The 12,184-nt window shown below is 37.9% G+C and overlaps 1 protein-coding gene across 7 annotated transcripts in view; it reads right to left on the minus strand.

Annotated features, from left to right (window-relative positions):
- Positions 1-12,184, minus strand: part of PDE4D (phosphodiesterase 4D) — a 1,698,276-nt gene that overhangs the window by 1,557,062 nt on the left and 129,030 nt on the right. The gene's annotated exons all lie outside the window — the stretch shown is intronic.

Consider the following 12,184-nt stretch of genomic DNA (forward strand, 5'->3'; position numbering starts at 1 on the left):
CTGCTGCTAAGTCACTTCAGTCGTGTCCGACTCTGTGTGACCCCACAGTCGGCAGCCCATCAGGCTCCTCCGTCCCTGGGATTCTCCAGGCAAGAATACTGGAGTGGGTTGCCATTTCCTTCTCCAATGCATAAAAGTGAAGAATTAAAATGAAGTCGCTCAGTCGTGTCCGACTCCTAGTGACCCCATGGACGGCAGCCTGCCAGGCTTCTCCGTCCATGGGATTTTCCAGGCAAGAGTACTGGAGTGGGTTGCCATAGCCTTCTCCAAAAATATCGTATACTGACACATATATATAGAATCTGAAGAGATGCACTGATGAATTTATTTTCAGGGCAGCAATGGAGAAACAAACATAGAGAACAGAATACGGACAAGGTGGGAAGAGAGGAGGGAAAAGGGGAGATATATGGAGAAAGTAACACAGAAATTTACAATACCGTGTGTAAAACAGATAGCCAGTGGGGATTTGCTGTATGACTCAGGGAACTCAAACAGGGGCTCTGCAACAGGCTGAAGGGTGGGGTGGGGAGGGAGATGGGAGGGAGGTCTTGGAGTGAGGGGACATGGGTGTACATATGCCTGATTCTTATTGATGTATGACAGAAAACCACAAAATCCTATAAAGCAATTATCCTTCAATAAAAAAATTTAAAAATAAGACATTAAATACAAGAGTATTCCCACAAGACTTTGAATGGATTTTTCAACAGAAACCTTGCAAACCAGAAGGGAGTGGCATAATATATTCAAAGTGCTGAAAAGAAAATCTACCAACCAAAAATACTCTATACAGCAAAGCTGTCTTTCAGAACTGAAGAAGAGACAAAGAGTTTTCCAGACAAAGATGAAGAAGTTTCTCACTACGGGACCAGCATTAAAAGAGATGTTAAAGGGAATTCTTCAAGCTAAGCAAAAAAATACTAATTAGTAACAGGAAACTATATAAAAGCATAAAATTCACTGGTACAAGTAAATATATCACTAAATTCAGAATGCTTTCATGGTATAATGGTAGTGGGTAAATAACTTATAGTTCTAAGATGAAGGTTAAAAGACAAAAGTATTAAAAACTGGACACAAAAGTATTTTAAAAACGGATAAAAGATGCAAATTGATACATAAAAACGTAAGATGTGGACAAAGAAGAGCTTTGGTTTGCATTTGAAATTATCAGCTACAAATAGAGTCATAAAAATAAAATGCTTTACGTAAGTCACATGTAACCACAAAGCAAAAGCCCATAGAAGGTATACAAAAAAAGAGAAGGGAATCTAAGTATACCACTACAGAAAATCATCAAATTACAAAAACAGCAAGAGAAGAAGAAATGAACAAAAGAATTACCAAAGAACCAGAAAATATAAACAGAAGGACAATAGAAAGTCACAACTATCAATAATAACTTTAAGAATAAATGGATTAAATTCTCCAATCAAAAGATACAGAATTCCTGAATAGATTTAAAAAACAAAACAAAATATAAGACCCAACTATAAGCTGCCTTCAAAAGATTTAAGGATACAGATGAACTAAAAGCAAAGGGATAGAAAAAGATATTCTATGCCAGCTGAAACCAAAAGAAAACAAGGATAGCTATATTTATATCAAATGAAATAGACTTTAAGCCAAAGACTATAACAAAAGACAAAGAAGGTCATTATATAATGATAAATGGGTTAATTAATTAAAAGGATATAACAACTATAAATATTTATGAACCCAACATAGGGACATCTAAACATATAAAGTAAATATTAGCAGACACAAATGGGAAAATAGACAGCAATTCAATAATAGCAAAGGACTTCAATACCCCGCTTTCAACACTAGATAGATCATCCAGACAGAAAATCAATAAGGAAACACTGAACTTAAACCACACATAAGATCAGATAAACAGACATATACAGAGCATTTCATCCAACAGAAGTAGAGTGCATATTCTTCTCAAGTACACTTGGAACATTCTCCAGGATAAATAATATGTTTTAATAAAATTAAGAAGACTGAAATCATACCAAATATCTTTTACTACCACAACAGTATAAAACTAGAAATCAATTACAAGAAGAAAACTGGAAAATTCACAGTAGAGATTAAACAGTATGATCATGAGCTACCAATGTATCAAAGAAGAAGTCAAAAGAGAAATCAAAATGTATCTTGAAACAAAATGAAAATACAAATGCCAATGTACCAAAACATTGGGGATACAGCAATGACTCTCCAAGAAGGAAGTTTATACCAATTAATGATTATAATTAGGGAGAATAAAGAGCTCAAATAAGCAACCTAACTTTACATTTAAAGGAACTGGGAAAAATAACAAAATAAGCCCAAAGATAGCAGAAGGAAGGAAATAACAAAGATCAGGCCAGAAATATATAGACACTAAAAAACATCAATAGAGTATACTAATCCATATATATAGAATTTAGAAAGATGGTAACCTTAACCCTGTATGCTGCTGCTGCGAAGTCACTTCAGTCATGTCCAACTCTGTGTGACCCCATAGACGGAAGCCCACCAAGCTCCACCTTCCCTGGGATTCTCCAGGCAAGAACACTGGAATGGGTTGCCATTTCCTTCTCCTTCCCTGTATACGAGACTGCAAAAGAGACATAGGTATATAGAACACTCTCTGGGACTCTGTGGGACAGGGTGAAGGTGGGATGATTGGGGAGAACGGCATTGTAGCATGTATATTATCATATGTGAAATGAATCACCAGTCCAGGTTTGAGGCATGACACAATATGCTTGGGGCTGGTGCATGGGGATGACCTAGAGGGAGGATCTGGGGAAGAGGGAGGTGGGAGGGGGGTTCAAGAAAGGGAACACATGTACACCCGGGGCGGATTCGTGTCAATGTATGGCAAAACCAACCAATATATTAATGTAACGTAATTTGCCTCCAATAAAATAAATTTAAAAATTAAAAAAAAAGACAATAGAGAAGATCAATGAAACTAAGAGTTGATTCTTTGAAAAGATAAGCAAAATTGACAAACCTTTAGCAAGACTCTCTAAAAAAAGAAAGAGGACTCAAACAAATAAAATCAGAAACGAAAGAGAGTATAGTGGATATGTTAATGTACTATGCATTTACCCCAGACTCTATCTTCCGCCAAATGGCTAAGGGCATACTTGATAAACCTCTATGTTATACTCAGATATTGTTCCCTTAATCTGTGTAAAACGAAACTATTTGTATGGTAATCTGCCCTTCTACAAGTTCAGTTCAGTTCAGTTCAGTCGCTCAGTCGTGATCGACTCTCCGTGACCCCATGAACGACAGCACACCAGGCCTCCCTGTCCATCACCAACTCCCGGAGTTCACTCAAACTCATGTCCACAGAGTTGGTGATGCATCCAGCCATCTCATTCTCCGTCGTCCCCTTCTCCTCCCGCCCCCAACCTTTCCCAGCATCAGAGTCCTTTCCAGTGAGTCAACTCGTCGCATGAGGTGGCCAAAGTATTGCAGCTTCAGCTTTAGCATCAGTCCCTCCAATGAACATCCAGGATTGATCTCCTCTAGAATGGACTGGTTGGATCTCCTTGCAGTACAAGGGACTCTCAAGAGTCTTCTCCAACACCACAGTTCAAAAGCATCGATTCTTCGGCGATCAGCTTTCTTCACAGTCCAACTCTCACATCCATACATGACCACGGGAAAAACCATTGCCTTGACTAGACAGACCTTGGTTGGCAAAGTAATGTCTCTGCTTTTTAATATACTATCAAGGTTGGTCATAACTTTCCTTCCAAGGAGCAAGCGTCTTTTAATTTCATGGCTGCAATCAGCATCTACAGTGATTTTGGAGCCCAAAAAAATAAAGTCTGACACTGTTTCCACTGTTTTTCCATCTATTTCCCATGAAGTGATGGGACCAGATGCCAGAATCTTTGTTTTCTGAATGTTGAGCTTCAAGCCAACCTTTTCACTCTCCTCTTTCACTTTCATCCAGAGGCTTTTGAGTTCCTCTTCACTTTCTGCCATCAGGGTGGTGTCATCTGCATATCTGAGGTTATTGATATTTCTCCCAGCAATCTTGATTCCAGCTTGTGCCTCTTCCAGCCCAGCGTTCCTCATGATGTACTCTGCATACAAGTTAAATAAGCAAGGTGACAATATACAACCTTGACGTACACCTTTTCCTATTTGGAACCAGTCTGTTGTTCCATGTCCAGTTCTAACTGTTGCTTCCTGACCTGCATACAGGTTTCTCAAGAGGCAGGTCAGGTGGTCTGGGATTCCCATCTCTTTCAGAATGTTCCACAGTTTATTGTGATCCACACAGTCAAAGGCTTTGGCATAGTCAATGAAGCAGAAATAGATGTTTTTCTGAAACTCTCTTGCTTTCTCCATGATCCAGCGGATGTTGGCAATTTGATCTCTGGTGCCTCTGCCTTTTCTAAAACCTGCTTGAACATCTGAGAGTTCACGGTTTACATACTGCTGAAGCCTGGCTTGGAGAATTTTGAGCATGACTTTACTAGCGTGTGAGATGAGTGCAATTGTGCGGTAGTTTGAGCATTCTTTGGCATTGCCTTTCTTTGGGATTGGAATGAAGACTGACCTTTTCCAGTCCTGTGGCCACTGCTGAGTTTTCCAAATTTGCTGGCATATTGAGTGCAGCACTTTCACAGCATCATCTTTCAAGATTTGAAATAGCTCAACTGGAATTCCATCACCTCCACTAGCTTTGTTCGTAGTGATGCTTTCTAAGGCCCACTTGACTTCACATTCCAAGATGTCTGGCTCTAGGTCAGTGATCACGTTATCGTGACTATCTTGGTCGTGAAGATCTTTTTTGTACAGTTCTTCTGTGTATTCCTGCCACCTCTTCTTAATATCTTCTGCTTCTGTTAGGTCCATACCATTTCTGTCCTTTATCGAGCCCATCTTTGCATGAAATGTTCCCTTGGAATCTCTAATTTTCTTGAAGAGGTCTCTTGTTTTTCCTGTTCTGTTGTTTTCCTCTATTTCTTTGCATTGATCACTGAGGAAGGCCTTCTTATCTCTCCTTGCTATTCTTTGGAACTCTGCATTCAGATGCTTATATCTTTCCTTTTCTCCTTTGCTTTTCGCCTCTCTTCTTTTCACAGCTATTTGTAAGGCCTCCTCAGACAGCCATTTCGCTCTTCTGCATTTCTTTTCCATGGGGATGGTCTTGGTCCCTGTCTCCTGTACAATGTCACGAACCTCCGTCCAGAGTTCATCAGGCACTCTATCAATCAGATCTAGTCCCTTAAATCTATTTCTCACTTCCACTGTATAATCATAAGGGATTTGATTGAGGTCATATCTGAATGGTCTAGTGGTTTTCCCTACTTCCTTCCATTTCAGTCTGAATTTGGCAATAAGGAGTTCATGATCTGAGCCACAGTCAGCTCCTGGTCTTGTTTTTGCTAACTGTATACAGCTTCTCCATCTTTGGTTGCAAAGAATATAATCAATCTGATTTCGGTGTTGACCATCTGGTGATGTCCATGTGTAGAGTCTTCTCTTGTGTTGTTGGAAGAGGGTGTTTGCTATGACCAGTGCATTCTCTTGACAAAACTCTATTAGCCTTTGCCCTGCTTCATTCGTGCTCCAAGGCCAAATTTGCCAGTTACTCCAGGTGTTTCTTGACTTCCTACTTTTGCATTCCAGTCCCCTATAATGAAAATGACATCTTTTTTGGGTGTTAGTTCTAAAAGGTCTTGTAGGTCTTCATAGAACCGATTAACTTCAGCTTCTTCAGCATTACTGGTTGGGGCATAGGCCTGGATTACTGTAATATTGAATGGTTTGCCTTGGAAACAAACAGAAATCATTCTGTCGTTTTTAAGATTGCATCCAAGTACTGCATTTCGGACTCTCTTGTTGACCATGATGGCTACTCCATTTCTTCTAAGGGTTTCCTGCCCACAGTAGTAGATATAATGGTCATCTGAGTTAAATTCACCCATTCCAGTCCATTTTAGTTCACTGATTCCTAGAATGTCGACGTTCACTCTTGCCATCTCCCGTTTGACCACTTCCAATTTGCTTTGATTCATGGACCTAACATTCCAGGTTCCTATGCAATATTGCTCTTTACAGCACCGGACCTTGCTTCTATCACTGGTCACATCCACAACTGGGTATTGGTTTTGCTTTTGCTCCATCCCTTTATTCCTTCTATAGTTATTTCTCCACTGAGCTCCAGTAGCATACTGGGCACCTACCGACCTGGGGAATTCCTCATTCAGTATCCTATCATTTTGCCCTTTGTTACTGTTCATGGGGTTCTCAAGGCAAGTATACTGAAGTGGTTTGCCATTCCCTTCTCCAGTGGACCACATTCGGCTATGGTCCATGTGATCAGGTCGACTAGTTTCCTGTGATTATGATTTCAGTGTGTCTGCCCTCTGGTGCCCCCTAGCAATACCTACCGTCTTATTTGGGTTTCTCTTACCTTGGTCGTGGAAAATCTCTTCACAGCCGCTCCAGCAAAGTGCAGCCACTGTACCTTACCTTGGACGAGGGGTATCTCCTCAAGGCCGACCCTCCTGACCTTGAACGCAGAGTAGCTCCTCTCGGCCCTTCTGCGCCCGCGCAGCCACCACCTGTTGGACATGGGGTAGCTCCTCTCGGCCACCGGCCCTGGCCTCAGGCGTGGGGTAGCTCCCCACGGCTGCACCTCTTTGCGTGGTTCGTTGCACTGGGGCCGGCGTCTCTTGCGTCGCGTCTGCCCCGCCGGGGCCGGCGTCTCTCGCGTCGCATTTTATGGCCCGGGATGAATTATCCGGTGTCAAAATTATCCCAAAATGCATCTTATGGGTGAGGGGTATGGTGCCATTCTAAGCCTTAAGACATTCCTTTCTTTCATTAACAGACAGCTAGTGACTATATAACATCCAGCTGAAGACTATCAGGGGGGTACTCTTTCTGCCCCCTTCTGATGTCTGTGTCAGAAGCTTTCTCTATCTCCTTTATCCTTTAATGAAACTTTATTACACACACACACACAAAAAGAGAGTATAGTGCATTGATACAGCAGAAATACAGCAGATCATAAAAAAGACTACTGTGAATAATTAAATGCTAGCAAATTGGACAATTTATAAGAAATGGATAAATTCCTAGACATATACAATCTATCAAGACTGAATCATGGGAGACAGGTTCAGGATTGGGGGGACACATGTATACCTGTGGCCAATTCATGCTGATGTATGGCAAAAACGATCACATTATTATAAAGAAATTATCTTCCAATTAAAATAAATTAATTTTTAAAAAAGACTGCATCGTGATGAACAGAAAATCAGAACAGATTGATTTCTTGTAAGGAGATTGAATCAGTAATGTTAAAAGCCTCACAACAAACAAAAGTCCAATAACAGATGGCTTCACTGGTGAATTCCATCAAACATTTAAGGAAGTACTAGTATCTATGATTCTCAAACTCTTCTGAAAAATAGAAAGGAACACTTTCAAACTCAATCTACCTGGCCAACATAACTCTGATACAAAAGCCAGACAAGGATACTATAAGAAAAAAAATTAAAGTTCAATATCCTTGAGGAATATAGAAGCAAAAAAATCCACAACAAAATACTAGTTAGAGTATCATCAAATTTAACAATATATTAAAAGTATCGTCCAAGGTAAGGTACAGTGGCTGCACCTTGCTGGAGCAGCTGGGAAGAGATACTCCACGACCAAGTGGAATATAAGAATCCAGTGTTCTGGGGAGGAAGGAACAAGATGGCAGAGGGATAAGACGGCGAGACCACTTTCTCCCCCACAAATTCATCAAAAGAACATTTGAACGCAGAGTAAAGTCCACAAAACAACTTCTGAATACTGGCAGAGGATATCAGGCTCCCAGAAAAGCAGCCCATTGTCTTCTAAAGGAGAGAGAAGAAATCCAGCTCCACCCACCAGAACACCGACACATGCTTCCCTAACCAGGGAACCCGGACAAGTCACCCGTCCAACCCCACACACAGCGAAGAAACTACATAATAAAGAGAACTCCACAAACTGCAAGAAGAGGGAAAGGCCACCCCAAGCAAAGCAATATAAGCAAGATGAAGAGGCAGAGAAATACCCAGCAAGTAAAGGAACAAGATAATTGCCCACCAACACAAACAAAAGAAGAAGATATAGGGAATTTACCTGATAAAGAATTTCAAATTTTGATGGTGAAAATGATTCAAAATCTTGAAAGCAAAATGGAGTTACAGATAAATAACCTGGAGAAAAGGATTGAGAAGATGGAAGAAAGATTTAATAAGGACTTAGAAGAAATAAAAAAGAGTCAATATACAATGAATAATGCAATAGATGAGATCAGAAACACTCTGGAGGGAACAAACAGTAGAATAACAGAGGCAGAAGACAGGATAAGCGAACTAGAAGATAGAATTGTAGAAATAAATGAAACAGAGAGGAAAAAAGAAAAACGAATTAGAAGAAATGAGGACAATATTAGAGACCTTTGGGACAATGTTAAACGCTCCAACATTCGAATCATAGGAGTCCCAAAAGAAGAAGACAAAAAGAAAGACCATGAGAGAATACTTGGGGAAATAATAGTTGAAAACTTCCCTAAAATAGGGAAAGAAATAATCACCCAAGTCCAAGAAACCCAGAGAGTCCCCAACAGGATAAACCCAAGGCAAAATACTCCAAGACACATATTAATCAAATTAACAAAGATCAAACACAAAGAACAAATATTAAAAGCAGCAAGGGAAAAGCAGCAAATAACACATAAGGGGATTCCCATAAGGATAACAGCTGATCTTTCAACAGAAACTCTTCAGGCCAGAAGGGAGTGGCAAGACATACTTAACGTGATGAAAGAAAATACCCTACAGCCCAGATTACTATACCCAGCAAGGATCTCATTCAAATATGAAGGAGAAATCAAAAGCTTTACAGACAAGCAAAAGCTGAGGGAATTCAGCATCACCAAACCAGCTCTCCAACAAATGCTAAAGGATCTTCTATAGACAGGAAACACAGAAAGAGTGTATAAACTTGAACCCAAAGCAATAAAGAAAATGGCTACGGGATCGTACTTATTAATAATTACCTTAAACGTAAATGGGTTGAAATTTTCAAAAAGGCTAGGAAACAATTCTCATAGCCATCAATAGTTCAGTGTTGAGTTCATGAATAGTTTTTAAAGTTTGGGACAAACTGTAGTATTTGCTATTTGAAGTACTATTTGTAATTGGCATATTACGATGTAACATTGGTCTTCATTTCCAACTTAAAACGCCTAAAAATGCCTAACAGGTTTTTAGATTTGTGAATTTTAGTTGAAATGTATTTCACGATGTTACTAAACCTGCAGAAATATTGAAATATTTCAGAGAACTTATTCACTGTACATTTAATTTATTTTATTTATAAAAGTTATGAACTGTAGAAAGTTTAAAAAAAAATAAAATAAATAAAAATAAATAAATAAATAAAAGTATCATATACTATGATCAAGTAGGAATTATTTCAGTAATGTAAGAATGTCTCAACATCTGCAAGTCAATGTAAAAAATAATATGATCATCTCAATAGTTGCAAAAAAGCATTTGACAAAATGCAACAGCTTTGCATAATAAAAACCCTCAACAAACTGCATATAGATGGAATGTGCCTCAACATAATGAAAGATATATATGACAGGCCCACAATTAATATTATACTTAATGGTGAAACACTAAAGCTTTTTCTATAAGATCAGGACCAAGACAAGGATGCCCACCCTTACTGCTTTTATTCCACATGATACCAGAAGTCCTAGCCAGAGCAGTTAAGCAAGAAAAAGAAATAAAAGGAAATCAAATCAGAAATAAAAAATTAAAACTGTCCTTATTTAAAGAAACATGATATTATATATAGAAAATCCATAAAGTCTCTACCAAAAAAAAAAACCATTAGAATTAATAAGTAATTTCAGTAAACTTGTGGATATAAAATCAACACACAAAAATCAGTTGTATAACAAAACATCAACTGTCAGAAAGATGAATTAACAACCCCACTTATAATAGCATTAAAAAGCAATAAAATACTTAGGAATAAATGCAACAAAGGGAGTGAAAGAGTTGTACACTGAAAACTAAGACCCTGACAGAAGATAATAAAGACACAAATAAATAGAAAGACATCCTGTGTTCACAGATTAGAAGAATTAATATTGTTAAAATGTCTGCATTAATCAAAGCATCTATCTACAGATTTAGTAAAATCCCTATCAAAATTCCTATCAAAATTTTCACAAGAAATACTAAAATTGAGTTTTAAAATTTATCTGAAACCATAAAGACCCTGAATAGCCACAGAAAGAAGAACAAAACCGGAGGCATCATAATTCCTGATTTCAAACTATATTACAAAGTTATGGAAAACAAAGTTGTATGATATTGGTATAAAAACAGACATTTAGACCAATGGAACACAGTTGCAAGACCAGAAATAAACGCATACATAAAAAGTCAATTAATTTTCACCACAGGAGTCAAAAATATACAAAGGTCAAAAGACAGTTTCTTTCATAAATGGCATTGATAAAACTGTACAGCTGCATGCAGAAGAATGAAACTAGACTCTTATATTACACAGTAAACAATACCTTACACAAAAATCAACTCAAAATGGACTAAAGACCTAAACACAAGACCTGAAACCATAAAACACCTGAAACAAAACATGAGAGGTAAGTCCCTGATATTGATCCTAGGGATGATTTTTTAAATTTGATATCAAAAGCAAAGGCATCAAAGTAAAAATAATAATAATAATAAGTATGTAAAAGTCTTCTGCACAGTAAAGGAAATCACCAACAAAAGGAAAAGGCAGCCTATGAAAAGGGGGAAAGTATTTGCAAACCACATATCCAATAAAGCATTAATATCTAAAATATACAAGGAACTCATACAACTCAACAGCAAAAAAGCAAATAACCCAAATTAAAAATGAGCAAAGGAGGGACTTCTCTGGCAGTTCAGTGGTTAAGACTCCACACTTCCAATATAAGGGGCATAGGTTCAATCCCTGGTCAGGGAACTAAGATTCCACATGTCATGGGCAGCACAGCCAAAAAAAAAAAAACAAACCCCAAAGGCCTAAATAAACATCTTTCAAAAGACTTACAAATGGCCAAAGAGTACATGAAAAGGTTTCAGCATCACTTATCATCAGGCTAAGGCAAATTAAAGCCAAAATGAGATATAATTTCACATATGTTAGAATGTCTATTATCAAAAAGACAAGAAATAATAAATGTTGACAAGAATGTGGAGAGGAGGGAACACTTGCACACTGTTGGTAGGAATATAAAATGATATATCCACTTTTTGAAGATTCCTCAAAAAATCAAAATAGAACTACTTTTTGATGCAGCAATCCCACTTCTGAGTAAATACCCAAAGGAAATGAAATCAGTATCTCAAAGAAATACCTATACTCCCATGTTCATGCCTGCATTATTTACAATAGTATAAAAACAACCCAAGTATCTGTCAGCAGATATATGGACAAAGAAAATGTGGTAATAATAATAAAATATTACTTAGCCTTAAGACAAGAAGGAAATCTTATCATTTGGATCAACTTGGAGAATACCATGCTAAGGAAAATAAGCCAGAGAGAGAAAGACAAATATTGTATGGTGTCATTTATAATAGAATATTTTTTTAAGTTGAACTCTTAGAAACAAAGTATAAAGTTGGTTTCAGAGGCTGTGGTGGGGGAAACAGGTTGGTAAAAGAGTATAAACTTTCAGTTTTAAGATGAATAGGTTCTGAGAATTTAGTATTTAACATGGTGACTATAGTTGACAACCCTGTATTGTATAATTACAATTTGCTAAGGGGATAGAACTTAAACATTGTCATCAAAAAATAGAAAAGGAAGAAAAGAGGTAAAGATGTGAAGTGATGGATGTACCAATTAAAACTCAATGGAGAAAAACCCCTTCATAATGTATATCAAATCATCACATTGTAAATTCTAAATATCTGATACTTCACTTATCAATTATACCTCAAAAAAAAAAAAATCTGGGGGAGAAAAGGAAATTGGAAAATACCCATCCATTCCAAGTCCTTCCTTACTGAAGTCTGTTTGCTTACTGCCTAAGCTACTTGCTTAGGTGGTAACTATTATTCATACATGTTTAGAAGCAGTAAGAGTCTTC

The sequence above is a fragment of the Moschus berezovskii genome, chromosome 18 (assembly GCF_049115385.1).
Source record: "Moschus berezovskii isolate FMDL1 chromosome 18, NW_MosBer_1.0, whole genome shotgun sequence".
Classification (NCBI taxonomy): Eukaryota; Metazoa; Chordata; class Mammalia; order Artiodactyla; family Moschidae; genus Moschus; species Moschus berezovskii.